This window comes from Nyctibius grandis, chromosome 4 (genome assembly GCF_013368605.1).
Source record: "Nyctibius grandis isolate bNycGra1 chromosome 4, bNycGra1.pri, whole genome shotgun sequence".
Taxonomy (NCBI): Eukaryota; Metazoa; Chordata; class Aves; order Nyctibiiformes; family Nyctibiidae; genus Nyctibius; species Nyctibius grandis.
Window position 1 is genome coordinate 80,308,721 of NC_090661.1, and position 21,651 is coordinate 80,330,371.

A 21,651-nucleotide genomic window follows, 5' to 3' on the forward strand; every position below is an offset into this window, starting at 1 on the left:
TAGGAAAATACAACTGTTTTCAGAGAATAAAAATAACTGGTTTAAACTTCTTCGCATGCACATCTGATGTCTTGTTTTGCTAACAAAACAAACCTTCTCACTGAACACTCAGGCTACACAAGAAATGTGGTAGAATATTCTGCCCCACACATCATTGCCAAAATTGCCTCTGAAGTTCTAAAATGCAAAATATCAATCCTGTATCAAAGCATGATGCAAGATCTTTATTAAACAAACAAGCTTTAAAACTCCAGGAGACAATCTAGAGATGATCAGTCCTGCATTTCACCTCTTCTACCTACTAAAAGGGGAGACTGAAGTACAACACACTCTCATCTGACAAGGACTGGACCTAAACCTATAGCATATTGATTTTACACAGCCATCAAAAACCTTGTTTAAACAAAGGTTCCATCCGAAACACTTCTGAAGAAACAGGAAGTGTACAAACATTTGCTGTGATTAACTTCCCTCTCCACTGTTCCTTATACAATTTCTTTATCCACCATAGTTAGTACCAGCCACTTTTGGCAATACATTGTTAGACAAAGTGGACTGTTGTTCCAGTTCTCCCACAAATTAATTGCCATATTTCCTTTAACTCACAAAAAAAAATTCAGGTGAAGTTTAAACAAAGAAGTAACATGTTTTAGGTGAATTTAAAATATGAAATTATTCCAGGCCCCATTTTGCTACAAACTGAAGATGTGCGCACTCTTTAGCAGATTACTCACAAGCACGGTCAGGAGTGATGCATATAAAATAGCTAATGGCAGAGTGTTACCCATTTTTTATTTACTACACAAACAGAGCAGACTAAAAATGAACATAAGGTCCTGCAGGGCAAGCTATGTGTTCTGTAGATAAACAATCATTGATCATTAAGAAGAAAAATTCAGATGCAGTGGCTGCAATAGAACAGTTAAGTGTGTAAAGAATGGAAACATACATCAAAATATGAGTTCATATTTTCTAAGGAAGACCGACAGTGATACTGATGCTATGAGTCTCCTATTTTTCATTTAGTAGGTCTCAAAACTAAATTAGTAACAGTGGACCACTCCATATCAGTCAAAAAGACTGAACTGGAGACCTTTTGCCTGAGGTTAGGTTAGACTCTCAGACACTCCAATCAGCACATTTAAACTCTTAAATATGATGTTGCCTTCAGTATTTTTTCTATCTAGCTTCAAGAGCAATTTATGAGCTTATTAGAGACAGCTGCAGAGAGTGAAAAAATTGACCTGTCTTTTTCACAGGACGTGCAAACTTCAAGAACCTTGAACCTTTCTAATCTGTCAACCAAATACTTGTCTTCAGTTGCCAGATGGATATTTGTTAAATAAAAATAAAAGCCACACATACAATATTGAGACTAACAGCTCAACAATGAGAGGGAATTCCAGCAGAACACTTATATGTGCATATTCATGCAAGCAACAGAGAGAGCAACGATGCAACAGAAAAGCATCAACGTAGCAATGAAATCGCTCTGCCAGATAGTTTACCCGGTTTGTTACAATAAAAAAGTAGCACAGGTGGCATAAGCAAATAAAAAAAAAAGAAATAATGTTTGATTCAAAGAAGATATCAGAGACTACAATACAAAAGACTTCCATCAAAGTCAAAAACTTTTTATAATCGTTGCTTACCTGCTAATTTAAATGTATTACTTGTGAATTATATTGTTCATTAACGACATAGTCTCTAGTCTAACCCTGTCAGAACAGCTAGAAGTGTGGGATGCAGATTATGTTAAAGCTTTACTTTCTAAGTAGCAACAATTCTAAAAATATATTTGAATATTTCGAAAGAACACAGACTGCTTTTATTACAAACTGTATATATTGCTATATCCCAGCTCCAGTCAGAGGTCAGCAAAGCATGTTTATTTCACCGGCTTCTATATACTTAATCTGTTTCTTTGTGTACCCAAGAACCGAATACAAAGTAAAAGTGATCCATCAGGCGTCAACATGATCCAACCAAGGAGAACGCAATCCCTGAAGCAGAGATGCAATATGTACCCTAAGCAGCAGAGATCTCCATCTGTTCAAGCAATTGTCAGGAGTGAAGGGAAACGTATACACTTAAATGACCACAACTGCAAGAGAATTACCATTTTTTTTAATCCTTAACACTAGATGGTTCACAAAATACTAAACAGTTTTACGGGTAGTTGCTCTCTTTCCCTCTCACATACTTGCCTTTATAGCAGGTAACCTAACATGCCAACCCCAAATATCCACTTCATCCTGGTAAATTACTAGGAGGAATACACCTTGGCTGCTTGTAGTTATAGCACTAATTTAAGAAACAAAATAATTGGAGAAGGCAGAATCACACTGAGTTATACCTTTGTAATATAACCAGAAGTGTCTGAAGTCCCAAATACTCACAGAGGTGTAGTATCATAAATACATGATGCTTATGATAAGACCCCCACAATTTAGCACATGAATATCATTATGCATTTTCTAGTTTAACATAAATTACATTCACATCCAAAGACAATTGAAAAGCTTAAAACATAAGCTTTGCAGGACTGGAAGACTGATATGGTTCAAATGAGCATTGTTTGTTGATTGTTGCTAAGTCAGGTTTTAATCTTGTTTGAAAATCCTTTGCTTTAATAGAAAGAGGTGTAAAATATTTCTTTAAAATGAATTGCTGAACCACCAGCAATTTGGCAACTCAGATGAGCTGGCATATCAGAGCACTCTATTAGTTCATGAAGACCAATAGCTTGTCTGTAAAAATTTGCAAGGGCCTAACGCACTCTGACAAATGACGAAGGTTATTAAAGGACAGCTTCTGGGAGTAAAATGGCTTTGTGACTTTATCATTATTAACAGAAAGAACGAACATCGGTAGAGAGTTAACACCATGAAACATGAGTACAGGAATCCACCAAGATCTTGACTCAGTAAAGCACATAAGGACTTTAATTCCATTCCTGTATTACAAAACAATAGAACATGGTTAAGCACATGCTATATGCCTATCATTAATTGGAGGAAAAAGCAGTCATCTTTTCAGGTGCCAAGACAGTCGACATTATAGTAGAGACAGACTATACTACTGCTATGCTGGTACATGTTTTCTATGGATGATGAAAGGATTCTTACCAACTTGGCTGTAGTCTTTATATAGATTCTGTTCAATAAGCTACAGCATAACTGAAAGTTTGCAAGGACTCAGTCTTCACAGCTCTGTCCACAACATACAGGGTCTCCTCACGATAAATCTGAGTTTTTTCTGCAAGCATCAGTTTCTCCATGTTTTTCAAAAAAGCTTACCAAAGCTGAGTGTAAATCAATTTATATTTCAAGAGTTTAATTGTTTCAAAATAGGAGGAGGAGGAACACCAGAGAGAAATTTGACAAGGTTAAAAGGAGACTGGGGAAAGGTTTAGGCCTAACACATATTAAATAAAAATCAATCAAGCTGACTTTTCAAGAATTACGAAGTAAGATGTATCATACCACTGCTCAAAGTGAGGGGAAATGAGGGATAGGACTCCTAACCACATGGCAGCACTTGCTTTGTACAGAAATGAAGTACTATACATTAACTCTTAGCTCCCTGAAAAGCACTGACTCCTGGGAAAGTTAAGGAAAGAGAATCTATGCTTTGCACTGAACAAGATAGGAATTCACTGTGAGCCTGAAGCCCATGCCTTGATCATAGGCAACACTTCCACTTACCTGTGAGGCTCCAGATTTTGCTTTTTTGGAGACAGCTGCACCGTCCTCTTCCTGTGTTTCTGCAGTGGCAAAACACTTCTGACAAACTGATCAGAAGTATCTTGCCTGACGCAACACAGAACTCCCAAGTTACAACTGTTTTCTGAAAAGGCTATATCCCACTGCAAACCCTGCCCCTCCTTCTCAAAACAGCATTAGTTGGAAAGGCAAATGCATGCATGGTATATTCAGAAGGGTAAACAATAAGAAAAAATTTTAGATTCTTACTTTATATCAAAGGCCCAATCTACACAACAGGAGGAAAAAAAAAAAAAGAAAAAAATCCACAAAACAAAGGATTGCTCGGTATGAATACAGGCATCACAGTCAACTTGAATTTGGTTGTACCATTGGGGGCTTTTTTTTTTTTTTTTAAACAGAAGATGTGTTGTATAAACAGCTACTTAAATCTATGCTACTTTTCTTTTAGTAAAAAGAATGCATGGGGCCCTCAGATGTAGGCAGAATGCAACTGGCTAGCTAATGTCAACTATGGAAGGATCAAGCGACATTTATTAAGCCCCAGTTTGGACATCTCCACAATTGTTTCTGTATATTTTGTATTTCCTTGGAGTTGAGAAATACAACAAACTAAAAGAACTTCATGAAATAGTCGTAAATGTCAATTTCTGATCTAACTTTAAAGGAAAAGGCTTTTACAAGGCTTGCATGACATCCCCCTCTCTGGGATCATTTGTACCCCCAGCAGCCAACAGATGCTTGGCCTCCCAGCTCCCCCAGTGCTGGCATATTGTCTGTATTTTATTCATCTGCTTTCTTCTCTGTTGCTGATGACAACACTATCTGAACAAATATTGTGACTGGCTTATTCACAGCATTTGATAGACAAAGGCCAGTTTAACTAAGTTATATATGTATAAATGGAATACTGTTTGAAAACAACCAACTTCCATTAGTAGATGAGGCTGCTACTGTTCTTCAGCAAAGGAAACTTACTACCTCCAAATAAAGTTTGCAATGAAATATTGTTTTGGAGCCAGTAAATCAGTACCAATGCTATTCAGTAGCAGCTGAGTATGGCCTCCAGCCACATGGCAGAGATTATTCTTGCATAACATCAGCCCACATGAAGCTGCTATGTTTAAGGATAGAAGATAATTTAACAGCCTTCTGTAGCTACCATCAATACTAAGACCCCAAAGACGGACAAAGTAGAAAGGAAAAGTGGGGGTGGTGGTGAAAGAAGGGAGAAGAATCTGTACCAACACTCCTTCAAGAATGATTCAGTGTTTCTTTATTTCAACACACCATAAAAACAATTTTCCTCAAAACAGATTTGCTTTGCTAATACATGATGTCATCATAAATGATAATTTTCCTCTTCTGTCAGTGTCAGCAGTTTTCTTGGACTTCTTTGAAGGAGGGGGGAAAAAAAAATTAAAAATAGAAGAGCCAGAACCATCTTCCAGCTTTCGCAGAAAAGGGCCTTTTGTTCCCGAGACATTTGTCTTCACATAACCCACCACCACCCTCCTGTATGAGTCATGCAATGAGAAAGCACCACAAAGCATTATCAAAATGCAAAGCCAATATCAATATAAAACTGCTTTCTAGTCTTTCCAAACATGAACTTCTTTAGTTATCATCTTATTTCCTCTCCAGTGGAGTAATTGTATATTTGTTCACATTTAAAACAAGGATTAATGTAGTCTATGCCAGAAGGACATTCAGACCATTCAACAGGACAGCACCATTTGACAGAAGTCACGAACTGAAAGTAAACCATATATTAATATCAAAGATAAGCATTCACCCTTCTCTACTTTTGTCCCTTCTTTTTGGCTTTCATGAAATTGTGTAATGCTTTTTGCTTCTTCTTAGTCAGCTAATTATCATTTATCCACAAAGTATAAACTAGTTTTTATTCTGATTACAGATCTCCACCACGACCTCTGATTACGACACAGAAATCACTTCACAGGACTATGATGGCTGATGAAGCATTCACGAGAAGTAACAAGAAAACAGGACAAAACCCTTAACATAAGCCTTAAGTTTAATATACTTCAAGACTTTTATTACTGATGGGGCTTATAAATTATAGTAAATACCACAATATATACCTTCCTCCTCTACAGATACATCAAATATACTTTGTCTGCTTATGCAATATAAAAATTCCTGAGCATTCTAGTTTAAAGTTCATGACTATAGCATGCACTTTTTTATATTAGACCTATCAGCTTTAACAAGGAAAGAACAGCAACATGCTAAATTTTTTTTCCTTCTCTAGTCTTCGAGTATGTATACACTCTTCTGACATAGCAGGTGGACACCAGATGCACCGTCTACAACAGACTTGCAATAAACAGAGTAAGATATTTGTGAAGACGTTCCACCTTCATGTATTGAAAGCAATAACTGTCCTATTGATTTAAAGAAAAGGCAAAAGTACGGTTAGGTGCTGTAGAAACATATGGTTAGCAGGCACCACACTATCAAGTAAGAGGAGATACCTGGAAGCAGAGGAAACATTTTTGAAGTCACACAGATTAGAAGAATTTGTGGGAATAACGTGGAAGCCAGCAAAACTGTCCAAAAATGGGTCCTCCAAGTTGGCAGTCAGGCAGCACAGGAGTGGTTTGAGAAGAACTGAGTACAGAGCAATCAGAAAGGTTAGCAAAATGGAGCAGCAGAGAAGTTCCCTATATTTGCAAACCAATATACTATCATTAGAACATATCAAAACAGACAAGTGAAATATCCACCCTGCACTCCTCCAAAATCTCTGCATTCTTGTAAGGACAACAAAGCCTGTTAGAACTGATGGCACAGAACAGAATCCACTCATCAGGAGGTCCCAAACTACTAAAGAAATATATAACAGAGCAAAGCAAGTTCTACAAGCTATTTAAAACATAGCCTGTTCTTAGTTTATGACTGAAATTTATATTTTGAAGACTTCTCAGGCCTTAGGTTTCATTTTTCAAACATCCAAGGAAAAATAAAAACAATGCAGGGCTCATGTTAAAGGGATCCTCCACTGAGTAAAACATATCTCTCTGAAAGGAAGATAAATATAGCCTACATATAGCCTAGATGTAATAAAGTTACGCAGGCATGTTCCGTGACTTGTGATCAATGATGAGTTTTAGGCTTGTACTGGACAAGCTTAAATCAGAATAGGAAACATTGCTCCTTTTCTGTGGTAACTTGGATTACACTGTGAAGCCACTACGTAGATCCCTTGCAATTACTGGATGCCATCTACATCCATCCTTGGCTTGGAACATTTCTAAGGAAGCACAGACAATTTCCACACCAAAACCAAGCAAAATTCCCAGAAAATAAGCGTCAGAGGAAATTACTCCTGAAACTTACCATCCAAGACACTTTTAGCAATTCTGAAAATGACAAATCATCAGTAAGACTGTACATCCTTTCCCATTTCACCAGCTGACCTACACCCAACTCTACTGAAATTTGATCTTGAAGATTTGTTTCCTCTCCCAGAAGGCATGTTTCCAATACCCTTTTGAAAAGCTTCTGCTATTCTGTCTTGTATTTCAGAAACAGATAACATGCTCAGAATTTTTTTAATAACAATTTCAGTTTAAAATAATTTTGAGATTCTTAAATATAAGTCAGCTAAAGTATGTCTGGAAGCATTAGGCAGGAAGAAAAAGAACCTGTTAACCACCACTGAGAATACTACTGCAAAATATATTCCACGACATGAGAAACTACAAGAAAGCAAAATTAGTACAAGCAAGCAGGGATCTTCCTTTAAAGGAGAAGGATATTTATTCTTCCAAAATTCCCCAAGTTTCTCTATGCAGCTATCAAGATGTGGACAATGAACTTATACAAAGTAGACTACACATATTTTGAGACTATTTTGTTTCTTACATTACTTGCATGCAGACATAGACGTAACTTTAAAAGCTCATAATATTTTCACAAAAACAGTGAAAAACAAAATAAAAGCTATGATGATTAGTACTCTTGAGAACTACCAAACAAATGCCTTCAACAGTTATTATTCCAATAGTTAGAAGGCAAGTCAAACATCAGCATATAAATTTAATGAATATGTATGAGAATTATGGGTAGGGAAAGAATATAAGATTGGATGATAGAAAATTATTTTGCAGCACTCCAACAAAGTATTCCAATACTTGCAAAACGAAATATTTTTTAAAAAGGATCCCCCTCAATAATCCTAAAATAATAGTATATAAAATGTTCACAAAGTAAGTAAAGCAGAACTCAAAGTAATTTGAATTTAAACATTAATCTCTGCTAATTTAACAACAGAAACAGTGTAAAATCACAGATTCCACCTTAAATCTCATACAATCATTCTACAGAAAAATAGTGACTATAGGTAATTTGTTATTAAAATAGTTTTAAGACCACCCAAGTGACCAAGGCACCTAAGTCCCAAGGATTTTCAATGAAAAGGTAAAGCTAAACAATAGGAATAAAGCTTAAAATGCTGTTTACAAAGAGGAAAAAAAATGTGAATTACAGATCTTGGAGTAGTGTTTCATTAAGCCAATTCTGTACTGTAGTCTCAGACTACTTTCTTCTCCTCAGCTGAAATATTATCTGAAGAAAAAGAAATTCTCAAACTAGCACAACTTAAGTTTTTATAGGTCACATGGGATGCCTGCTGCCACGCACCAGATGTGTATAGGAAAAAGAAAGTGGTCAACTTAATGATATTAAAAAACAGTGCAGTTTCAAATATTTTAAACATGATGTCAAGTGCATTCAACAGGTCTACAAATGCATTACATTAGCCTAAATTTAGTAGGTGATAATTGAAATCAGAGATCCAGTCATTACCACTGACATGTTTCTAAATACTACCCAATAAATTTTTGTCTGTTGCAGATCCTGTATGACAGCTGGCAGTTGGGAGGGGGAAATCGCCAAGAGTGTATGCGCACACACATGTACAATATTTCTGTATTTAAATTCCAATATCTTCCCTTTCTAGAGTTAATGTAACAGTGACAATACTGTCATAAAACACACGCTCCCATAGCTGAATTCTACAAACTGAATTTTTTCTGTAGGCTCTACCTGGCATCTTGCAGTAAGCACTGAGTATGGAACAGGATGGTATCCTAACTAGTTCCAATTGTATTTCCCACACATTAATTTTCACAATGACATTCATTCACTTCTTTTAGAGAGATGAGATCTATTCTTCCTACTTATCCTTACTGATCATCTCTTAATTTTTAGCTAGGAAAGGAAGAAAGTCCACCAACAATAAAAGATAAAAGTTTCAATCCACACCTTTTTTGTAGTTACTGGTTTTATCTTTATAATTATAGAATCATAGAATCATTTAGGTTGGAAAGGACCTTTAAGATCATTGAGTCCAGCCATTAACCTAACACTACCAAGTCCACCACTAAACCATGTCCCTAAGCACCACATCTACATATCTTTTAAATACCTCCAGGGATGGTGACTCCACCACTTCCCTGGGCAGCCTGTTCCACTGCTTGATAATCCTTTCAATGAAGAAATTTTTCCTGATACCCAATCTAAACCTCCCCTGGCACAACTTGAGGCCATTTCCTCTCATCCTATCACCTGTTATCTGGGAGAAGAGACTAACACCCTGCTCACTACAACCTTCTTTCAGGTACTTGTAGACAGCAATAAGGTCTCCCCTCAGCCTCCTTTTCTCTAGACTGCACAACCCCAGTTCCCTCAACTGCTCCTCGTAAGGCTTGTTCTCCAGACCCTTCACCAGCTTCATTGCCCTTCTTTGGGCTCTCTCCCACACCCCAATGTCTTTCTTGTAGTGAGGGGCCCAAAACTGAACACAGTATTTGAGGTGTGGCCTCACCAGTGCTGAGTACAGGGGGACGATCACTTCCCTTGTCCTGCTGGCCACACTATTTCTGATACAGGCCAGGATGCCATTGGCTGCCTTGGCCACCTGAGCACACTGCCAGCTCACATTCAGCCGCCCGTCAATCAACACCCCCAGGTCCTTTTCCACCAGGCAGCTTTCCAGCCACTCTTCTCCAAGCCTGTAGCGGTGCATGGGGTTGTTGTGCCCCAAGTGCAGGACCAGACACTTAGCCTTGTTGAACCTCATACAGTTGGCCTCGGCCCATCGATCCAACCTGTCGACATCCCTCTCCGGAGCCTTCCTACCCTCCAGCAGATCAACACTCCCGCCCAAAAAATTATATACCATTGAACCACAAGGGAACAAATAAGTAAGCACATGAGAATAAACTATGTCTAGGAGCATTACAGATTTGCCAGGTAGGCAGGTGTCAACCACCACTCCTGACAGCATGCAGAAGCACTTTAAACAAGTTGGTATGAAGGGCTGAAAATGATACTTGGCATCTATAGTTTAACAAGAAGGCCTCCTCACATCTCAGTTTTGCCATCTGTAAAATGGAAACAGTGTTGTCTTTCCACTTCTCAAAGGAAATTGAATTTGAGAACACACTACTAAAAACTGTGCCTGAAAAGATATGCCTGGCACTTTACATAACACCACCAACAGTATGGCTTTTGACTGGAAATTTAAACATTTAGTTAGAACCAGTGAAGGCTAGAAATGGAAGAACATGGCTTCCACTAATAAAATCACAGTTGTTTAATTTAAGTGCATAAACTTTTGTATACAAGCAGCAAATACTTCTTACATTTCATGGATTATAATCTTTTAAAATTATGTCTAGCAAAATGAATTCCAGAGAACTTTGAAAAGACTAGATTTTTTTCTTAAAAAGCGGGCTTTAAGGAGACAAACCACCTTCTCTCTTAGCATTCTTTTCTAAAGGAAGATTTACAAAGCCACACTATTTTTATCCGAAGAGTTAAAATAAAAGGAATCTGTATGCTACTCATTCTTACCTTTTAGACCCTAAGACACAAAAGACCCACAAAATTACTAGCACCTATTAGAAGTATTTAACTTTGTTACTGGTCTCAAGAATTAAAATTAAAACTGCAATCAACATTAACCACGGACTGCAGTAAAATAGCCAGGAAGCACCTTGGAGATAAACATAGTTATCAAAGACAAATAAAATTTCAGAGCCCCACATTAGATGGTGGGGAGGGGAGTGAGAAACTTCAGTTCGACATTTTTTCTGCTGCTCAAGTAGTTGCTGGAAGCAAATTTAATAAAAAAAAAATTTAAAAAAATAAAAAAACACCAACTGAACACAGACAAATCCTACAAAGTGATGAATGACAATTCTACCTGTATTAAGTAGTATCAAAATTGAGAATTTCTAAAATCTACTTTATCGACAGCTCTATTTAAAATGCAAAATCAAGTAATTTTTAAATTAAGACTTTAAATAAATTGTTGTTTAGAAACATCCATCTTGAAACTTCAACACAGCCAGTCTCACTACAGATCAAGAGTTAGTCCTTCACCAGATTCTGTCAATATAGCCCTCAAAAACCCCGAAGTTCAGACAAGGCCATTCAGAACCCAAGTCACAGGTTATTCTGGAAGGAGGCAGGCCCACGAGGAGCATCCTGTAGCACCTATAGCATATGGTTGTTAAAGTTGCTGAAGATTAATGTGCTGATCTTTCTTATGACTTTTGATCCAAAGTAAAAAGCAAAATGACAGCCTTTATGATGTTTTTATTCTATTCCCCTTTGCCACCTCCTCCATTAAAACATTCTCCTCTGCTCTTTTTTACTACCCGATCTTAAAAAATCATTTATTGCAACACAGGGGTTTAGTGATTTGGGAGTAACTTTTGTATACTGTACACCCTCTAGACACCCCAGAACTATGTTAATAATTTTCTTCCTATTAATTGTCTCATCAACTCACAGCTGGCTATGCTTTTTATTTCATTATGTTATTCATCAATCTAAAATAGAACTATAACAGAAAAAGAAATTGGAAAGGAGCAATTTCAATATTTCAAAACAGATGCAAATCAATGCCAGAGATGCTACACAGCATATTTTTATTGAAACAATTCTATACATGTCTGAAAAATGAACTTGTAATAAACAAACTCATATCCTGTGGAGGTATGTTTTTCCTTCCATCTTATGAGCTAATTATGCCAACACAACCTAACGTTTTCCTAAATGCCTTACAAACTGACCCAGTTACTCAGAAAGTATTATTTTTAAATTGATGTGATAGATGCAAACTGGAACGTTCGGATTTCAATTCTGGCACCAATTCCCGGATCCCCTTCCCAAGTAATTTAAGGACTTCCTCCCGATAGTTTTTCATATTCTTTTAACTGACATTTTATCTTTATACAGTATCTCAGCAGAATGAACATGCACTAAAACAATGACAGCCCTTCTTTGGCTGTCATCTCTCATTCTGGCAAAGACTGATGTCTTACACTGGCTTATGCCAATAATAGAGCCGACAAAAAACAACAGAGACTACCTGCCTCTGATGTAAAGGCACCAATTCACATTTGTGACACTCATTTGTCAATTAACAGATTTCTTCCATTGTTGACACATGGGACTTAAAAGATGTGGGCTAGAATGTGATGAATTAAAAAAGACAGATGAGTAAGCTATGAGCTGCAAAGTAATACTATAATGTGCTTTAGATAGGAATATCAACTGACACCCCTGACAGGCCATACAAGGTTTTATTTCATTTTGCTCTGTATCTAGGCTTCATACTTTGTCTTCTTTGTTCTCTTTTCATCAAGCTCCTAACATCTCATTCTGACAGCCAGAGACATTTAAGGCACTTTCGTTTCACATGCAAGTTAGCGTACTTGATTTGTCATTAAAATGCAAAACGATTGCCATTGCAGGTAAATGTAGGTATGCTTAAAAGGTTGTATCTGCAAAGTAAAGGCTGAAAATGGTTTCTGGCTGCTTTGCTTAACTCTTTCACCAGCCTCAGAGTTTTTCTAAGGCAAGTGTTACCGTGCTCTAATAGAAGTGTAGCAGCATCTGCAGTTTTATACAAGGTACATTTTAGTATATTTAAATAACATAAAAGCTTGAAGTTACAATGTCAAGTGCAGAGAGGTAGTGTCAAGTTTACACATGGAGCCTTAGCATGATTTACACTAGAATCTGAAAAAAGTCTATCACACAAAGCTCTCTGGGGTCAAAGCTCTCTACTCTCAGGCATTCTGCTAGCTAGACACCAATGAGGAAAAAGCAGGAGTTGGTTTGTTGGTTTGTTTTTAATACAGTAGTTGTGGTTGGTTTAGCTGGAACCAGCAGTGAGGAAATTTTAACAGCAATTTAGTTTCTCGGTTCAATGATCACTTAAAGAGACATGAAGGCCTTAAAATAAATAAATAAATAAATAAATAGAATGCTCTGTAGCAAAAAGACAAGGAACAGATTTAAGAGCATTGCAGAAAAATAGACCTGCACAGGATGGAAATGAGTAACACCTAGCTTTCTACATGCATGTACAGATATGAATGCACTCTATAATATGAATACGGTTATTTCTTTTCAACTGGATAGATTCAAACATCAAGGATCTCACTTGTGTTCAGCATACAAAGTCTAATGAAAGGAAATATCTATTATCTTCTGCAAGTGGTAAAAGATTTGAAAAGCAGCAGTATGATTTAAGTAAGCAAATTTTCTTGACACAGAGGTAAGTTCAGATATTTGATTTTAGGAACTTACAGATGAACCTTTACCATAAGTCTGTACCTACATATCTTTTTTGTACACATTCTTGTGCTTTTTTTACTAGGAAAAGAAAAGGGTGTAAATAGGATTTCACTCCACTCACCAGGGTGCAGAAGCCTTTTTCCTCCCCCCCCCGCCCCGCCCCAAGAATGAGAGCTGTATATAAATTTGCAGGAATCATTCAGAAAATCTGATTTAGATTATGACCTCATTGTGCATCAAACAAAAGGTGCAGAACCTGAAACATCTGAATGCTCTGTGTACACAGTGAAGCTTACTGACCAATTCTGACGCTATTCTGCCTACTGCTAAGACGTACCTGCTGCAATATAGGAATTATTTATTCATTCCAGGTTATATGATAGTAATAGGCTATGCTGTAAATACAAGTATCAACTTTATAACTACCAGCTATCTTGAAGGATTTCTAGCGCTACTTTTTCCACCCACATTAGTCTTAATTGCTTCCAGTGCACTTCTGTCCCCGCACAGAAAGAAAAATAAAAAAAACATGCAAGACAGTACCTTAAAGCTGACTTCATCCTTTTACTTTGGTTTAAAATACTAGGGCTACAGCAACCAAGATTCTCACCTGCTGTACTAAAACACACAAAGCAACACTTGCCCATTCACTTTTAGCTCAATACAGACATATGTCCTCTCTTCCTCCATTTACCAATAAGTAGAAAGTTTATAGTTAAAACAAAATCTACAGTAATGCATTAGCCGCCTTAACTTTAGAAACTTCTTTTCTGTTGCTCAGTCATTTAAACACAGGTGAAGCTCTTGTTTGAAACCACCTATGGTTGCAGTGACCAGCGTCTGTAATTTGGTGGCAAAGTAGTGGCCCGCATTAAATGGGTTGAGATAGATTCTCATTAGAGATATGTCCACATTTCAAAAGCCCTATTATTAGTGGTAGTAGCAGACCATTTGTTGATATGACTTATTTAAAGGAAGCCAAAGAATTAACAGTGAAAGAAATTGAACTAACCTCTGACATTCCCCACTTAGGCTGGAAGACAATTTACTAATTGTGCACCTGGTAGAACTGGAACCAATACTGTATAGGAACAGCTGTGCTAGCTAATGCCTGGCTCCTGATTACAAGCAACACAGTGAACAAAAGCGAGAGTATTTGCAAGAAAGCAAAAACCTCATGTTGTACCTGCACCCAAATCTCTCAGCAGCACCTTCAGCAGCCTTCTGCTGATTTAAGGAGCTGGGGGCAGTGGGAAGGAAGAAAAGAAGGCATAGAGTGAGGAAAGGAACTAAACTGGACACATACACAGCCCCTCACTTAGTTGGCTAGTTTCCATTTCTTAGAAAACACAGCATTTGACAATTTTTTCCCAAAAAAGGGGAGGGGAGGGGAGGGGATACTCATGATGAATAAATATCTAAACTAATTACTAAAGAAGTCATTTAAGTCACCATAAGTACATGCTTCTCTTACAAAGAATAAATATGCTAACTTTGATCTTCAAACTAATGGTTGGAAATTATGATTTTTTAAAACTATTAAGTGTAGGTAATAGGCAGTTTTTCTGTTAAATTCATAGACCATAAACATAAATTCAGTTCCCTGTCAGCATGTCTGATCATAGATTAATGTTCTAAGAGAAAAGCAGCTCACATTTCTGAATGTAATTTAAAAACATTGAGCACTATGATGTCTTTCCATCGGGCGTATTCACAAGGAACAAACAGCACCAGTTGGCCCACCTGCCAAATGAGAAATGCAGAGTTGGCTCATAAAATATGAGCCACATCTTCAATGCCATTAAGTGTATCTTAACTATATATATGCCCCATCTTTTAACACTCAGCAAAGCAAGCATTGAAAAATGATGTTTAATGCAAATTCAAAAATTAAGGACTGAGCATTTGTACACAACACGGTTGCATCAGTCCAATACATCATATAAAAATGAATCAGCTGAGATAATTGAGCACATAAGTCTCATACTAAAAAAAAAAAAAAACCACCAAACAAAAATCCCCCCCAAAAAATCCCCCACAGCTTTCTAAATTCCTTTGTTAGTATTACAAAAATTAAAAAAAAGTAAGTTTGGAGTTGACAAGTAATAAGGCAAACATTGTCACTCTAGTCTTCAGTGCAACAATATTGACAGAGCAAGAGCCTGACTTTTACCAACCCCAAACACAGTGAGTTGGTATCTATGCCAAACAGCTCATAATATGAAATACGCATCAGTCACCCCTGGACTAACAACACCATGCTGATGTAACTTTCCTCCTATCAGCCTCAATAAGAGCTGACGCCAAGACCAGTACTGAGTACTTCTGAGAGCTTATAGAGAAGGGAGTGAAGAAGGGAGAGTTTAAAAATAATAAAAACCTGTAATAATGTAGGCAGGTTTGGATAAAACAATCAAAAGAGAGATAGAAATCTGTAATTTCTTGTTACTTAAGTACTTTTTCACCCCAAGACTGCTCCCATTTGGGTCCAATTCCCTCAAGGTCAGTTATCTCTCCCAATCACCCATCTCCGATGTTTTGTATCTTTTTTTGTTAGTAACCTGTAAGTAATATGTTCTTTCTTTCTAGGTTGAGTATGAGAAGGTTATCGCTGACAAAGCCCTATTGCAAATGCTGAATCCAAGAAGACCAAATACTAGAGTATCACCCGCAATTTTTTATATATTAAAAATATAATTTATATATTACACATATAATACATATAAAGGCATTATACATGTATTAGAAAGACTTTTATATATAAGATGCTGTTTTGTGTGTGTCTCTCTGTGTGTGCATATATGCATTAAATGCCAGTAAACTACTTCTGACAACATCATCCCACACAGACTACGCTTTCTATGAAAAAATGAACTGGAGGTGTGCACACACTCAAGTGCTACTGTCTACTAGTACAGCTCGTATACCAACTGCACAGCAAAAACATTAGAGACTTATGCACTTGAAGAGAAGCTATTAGAGTTTGGTCCAATTTGCAAGAGCTTATCAACTTCCCCAAGTTTTGGATTGATTACAAACTATCCTCTAATATTAGATATTTTGCATATCTCATATGTGTTCTTTTAGAAGTGATTTCTATAGTCTTTCACCATAGCAAGTGTTCCTACAAACATGAGCAATGAGATCATTTAAAAAATGAACAAACTCTTACGGCTATATTATATGAAGTACATTCACTGCTACCGCTTATGGACTCAGTGGGCAAATTAAGTTAAAATTAGAGAAGAAATTATAAAGAAAAGAAATTATTTGCTAACTCTACCAGTGAGCAACTCACTCAGGCAAGCATGGTCAAAAAGAAAGACCAGGAGAAACAAAACAAAAACAGAAATAAAATTAAAACTTCACATGATTGCCAGCATCAGTTCATGGGTAAAGCCCACAACGGAGCTATAACACTGCATTAACTACGACCTTAAAGACAGTGTAATTATTGTATAGCATGTCTGGTTTGACATGCTGGCTCCTGAGCCTGAGAAAAATGCATGGCCCTTTTGCACTTCTATGATAGTCATTCTTCACACTTGCATGAGCTAAGGGTTTGGGGATTGTCTTTTTAAACTGAAAAATCATCTCCAAGATAATTTATGTAAAGATGATTTATGTAAAATGCAAGACCTCAAAAATGGCACAAATCACACAGGACAACATATGACAAACAAGCAATGCATAAACAGAAGCTTTGTACGGATTTTACCTGCCATATGCCACCTAGCTATTTATACCATGACCACTCAGCAGGTTTGTTGAATACAGGAGGACAGAGACCCTTCTTACTCAGTGACTGGTAAGCAAAACCAGTCAAGTTCTTTACATCTGCAACTAGTGGCTGGGAATCTTGTGTATTGCATTAAGGAAATAAGAAGATACCTTTCAACAAAACAGAGAGGAAAAGACAGAGACAATAGCTCCCAGGTTAATGCAGGTTCTTCCCTTCAGGCAAGCTCCTTGTCCTCAGACAACAGTTATTTCTGCAGTCCTTCGCTCTTGTTTCACAACAGCAGTGATGAGGAAATACTGTTTTAGAGTAAGAGAGATTAAGGAAGTCAGAAAGTAAGAATGGTCTATCTGATTACTACACTTATAACATGCTCTTTATCATGCTGTTTTCTTCAACCCCCAATACTCTTTTAAAAAAGTAGTTCTCAGTCTTAAAATCCAGACAACCATTGAGTACGCAGAAGAAGTCATCAAGACATTATTTGCAGTTTATTGACATTCTTTGAAAGCTGAAACAAGTGAATCAAACTATTTCTCCTCCAAATGTCAATACTTTCCATAGATTGCAGCAGTCTTCCATTTATTAACTAACTGATTTTCTCTCAATTTGACACAGATTTCTGTCATTCAGAAAGGAATTCAAAAACAAAACTAATTTTTTTTTAAGACTGATTACAGTTTTCACAAGATTGACTGTGCCAGTGAATTAAGCCCTCTGGGTATCCAGAGAACAAGTGAAGATTGTGTGGATTTAGCCTCCAACATCACTCCAAAAACCAACATCAGTCTCACACAGGAAACCAGATCAAGAGAAAGCAGTTCACTCCCCACTCACTCAAACACAAAGAAAAGGATGTGATGCAAACATCAGTTCACTGGGAAATGCTCCGCCTCAGTCAAAAGGTCTTATCAACAGCCTTGAGTCAATGGATGCTTAATATGACATGCGATCTCTGTTCAAGTCCAAGGAGTTTGTTACTCACCTTTGTCCAGGAGTACAGATTTCACCTTTACTCATGATTGCAACAGCCCCTTAGAGATGGATATCACCAAAAAAAAAAACAACTTTCATCATCCATCACAGCAATATTCACTAGCTATATTTAAGGATGTAACAGTTCAAGCTCACCGCCTTATTTTACTTAATGTCAAACTGTGCAGCATGTTTAACATTTTTACCAGGTTTAACAGCTCTAGTAATCCTCACAAGAATTCTCCACTACACAATATGAACACACACTGACACCCACGCCCCCACCCCCGCCAAAGGTTCAGGTAACAAGCTTTTGCCCAATTCTGTCACATGATACACTCTCAAGACAACTCCTTCCACAATGTTAAGCCTTCTCGAGACAAGCAAAACAGAAAACCATCTTATGTTCTGATCTGTCAGATACAGTAAATCAATGGATAATGGCCCGCACTGGAGGTCAGAGGTATATATACTACAGTGTTTTCACAGGCTGTTAGTGACTATGTGGCCATAAAAAGTCAAGCAAGGATCAATGGACAAAAAGAGAGGCTGTTGGGACTAAAGAAGATAACAGCCAGCAGTATAAAATTCAAATACAACAGTTTATACTCTAAGTTTGTCCTTTACATACTACTGAGTTTGGAAAAATAACTTATCCATCAAAAAAACAACTTACATCCTTGGCACAGTATGCTGAAATCAGTGAGATCTTTAAATACATACCATAAGCCTTTAATTTGATAGTTTTAAAATTAGTCATTCACTGGTCCCCTTCATATCAACAATAAAACAATAAGAGCAAACAAGACACAGCAGGAAAATATACAAGTCGCAAACACACACACAGATAATACTTTGTAAAGGCAAATATTCTATAGTCACATTTAAAGTTGACAAAATAACAGAACACAGGCATGGCTATTGTATGCAAGACAAGGTATATCTTAATAGTATTTTTTAATATTATTCAAAGTTTTCAAAGGCGAAAAAAGAAGTTTTCCTTATACATTACCCAGATCACATCTGGTTCCTGTTGCAATGCTACTTTTCAAGAGAGAGAGGCATGGTGGGAGGGAAAAGGAGAGGAAGAGGAGAGCAAGAAGCAGATTTAGTTTTGATTGTCTATCAACTATCAAAAGCGGAATTAATATTTGAAGTCTAAAATCCTTTTTGTTACTGGTAATACTCTCCTTACATTTTTACAAGGGATATACACCTATAAAACTTTATCTTATATAACTCCCTAGGTATTACCCATGTAGAAAGTGAATCCATCACCACACTTGTCTTCAGTCCATCTAGTAGGATAAGACTATTTCATAGTTATTTTAACAGAGAGATAATTATGCATAATGTAGTCCATAGTGATAAATAAACATGTAAGACTTCATCTGAAAGACCATTAAATCTGTAAATTTTAAATAATTTAAATGATTCCTTGTATATAAACATTTCATTTAGCAAACTGATTTCTGACTGAATTGCTTCTAAAGAGTGATCACCCTTAGCAGTGTTAGTATACATTCATTTTCAGACATTCATTGGATTTCAACGTTACATAAAAAAAAAGCATCTTGTGCTTACTGTAGGACATCCCTTAAGAGTAAACTTTAAGTACCTACCTCAAACTACAAACTTACTCATTGGAACTTAATACATTACATCAATATTAGGAGAAAAACTATCAAGAATTTACACATTTCAGATTGCTTGGCTGTGGAAAATGCTATCTCTTTGTTGAAGTCTCTGAATACAATTCCATTTGCCTTGAAACAGTGAACTATTTCAAGTATAAAATTCACAAATATTTGTAAACCACTGTTTTCTTAAAGTAAGAAAGCAAGCTACGACTAAGCATCTTTTTTTAAAAAGCAATACAAAATCTTCAATACTTAAACATATTAATTCTCTTTTCACATAGTAAACTGTGGTCATGCTTGAAAGAAAACAAAAAAACAAGGACAGTGAAACTGATTAACTGCATAGCTCCAATGCACTTATTTCAGACAACATACTATAAATCATCTTGAAACAAAACAGGCAATTATAATGGGCACAAATGTTATGATACTATGCATCTCTACTGGTCCAATGGTTCTAAATTATTGAAACTGATGGCTGAACAAGGGCATATTGTTTCAACACACTTGGATTACTTGAACGATTTGAATTCTTTCTTTAGCTATCCAGTGCTGTGCAGATCTCTCTAATGTCAATAAACAAACAGATAGATGTCTCTTAGATAATTCAGGCCACATCTAAGGGGATTAAAATATGTGACCAAAATTTCTATAGCAATGCATTTTGGTTGTGAAGAATCATGACTTTTTTTCCCTTCAATACTGTAAGCATCTAAAATTAAAGCAAGTACATACATTTTCCTTCTAAGCGTTCAGTGAGGACAACAGCAGCTCCTTTCTCCTTCTAACCACAACTCCATATTTCATCCTCTTCACGTCAGTGTAAAAGAAACAGGAGTGAGAGCCATAAGACAGAGTAATTTCAAAACACAATCAGCTATTTGTAAACAACACTCTTTCTCCTGCAGAAAATCTGCAACTGCTAGTTGCAAGAAAAAGCAAGTAAGGTAAATCAATTAGCTTGCTAATTTCTCACCCTCATTTATTTAGCTCTGCACTGTATTTGTCGTAATTGACTATAATTATGTTAATTACTAACTCCAGCATAATTACTATATTTATTGTCATTGAGCACACTACGTACCCAAAGCAAAGCTGGCATTTGTCGGGCAGCAAAAAAAATAAATAAATAAAACCACACAACTGTCGGGAGTGGTTTCTCTGAAAACTGGCTGATATACCTTCAGCAAATGAAAGGGCAAAAGAGATTTCATGCAATGCTAGTTTGAAAGCATCGGTTCATTAAGGATATTAATTTTCTGATAACTACACATTTAAGCATGACACACTGGAGCAGTATCTACAGGATTTAGCAATTATTAATGCGTGACAGTTTCAAATGCTAAGTGAATCAATTAAACAGCAGCATTCACAATTTGAGAAGAGATAACTGCTTCATAACTGCCTAAGACTACAATTTTCACATGACAAAAAAGGGCCATTCAGGCTCCTTCAAAACCTGACAGGTCAAGAAAGAAGTTTGAAACAAAAGCACCTTATAACCATCATCTCTCCTCTTTACTTGTCAGATCAACTTTGCTAGTGTCTCTGCTGAAATGGCATCACCATGCCAGCTGCCACAAGGTGATTTTTCATGTCTTGTCAAAGAAATCTTTTATTCTATTTGCTCTGCATTAACATGTTACATTTATTGATCAAGCCCTTTCTGCAGCCACAGCAGGGCACTGTGCTCTTATGCCTAAGGGGGCTTTGATGTCCTGCTGACATTCTAGACCAAATAATGCACATACTAAATGGATTTAATGCAGAAATGTGTTTGTGCATGACAGCTACATTAATAACAGCCCCTCATGCTGATAAATATGCAATTGCTACGATTAAGAGTTACCCAATTATGGTGAAAATATTTTTCTACCTTATAAATAAAACCATCAAAAAGTTTTAACAATAGTGCCTTTTCGTCAACACCTTAAAATGCTATAAAGAT

The 21,651-nt window shown here is 36.7% G+C and overlaps 1 protein-coding gene across 3 annotated transcripts in view; it reads right to left on the minus strand.

Annotated features, from left to right (window-relative positions):
* LRMDA (leucine rich melanocyte differentiation associated) overlaps positions 1-21,651 on the minus strand; it is a 700,798-nt gene that overhangs the window by 668,575 nt on the left and 10,572 nt on the right. The window contains exons 2-4 of one of the 3 annotated variants that reach the window (XR_011047903.1): positions 17,241-17,387; positions 6,224-6,359; positions 4,979-6,133 (exon numbers count right to left, since the gene is read on the minus strand). The exons of the other annotated variants lie outside the window; for them this stretch is intronic. The gene's annotated coding sequence lies outside the window, so the exon portion shown is untranslated. Of the gene's footprint in view, positions 1-4,978; positions 6,134-6,223; positions 6,360-17,240; positions 17,388-21,651 lie in introns of those variants that run through there. 3 annotated transcript variants of the gene reach the window in all.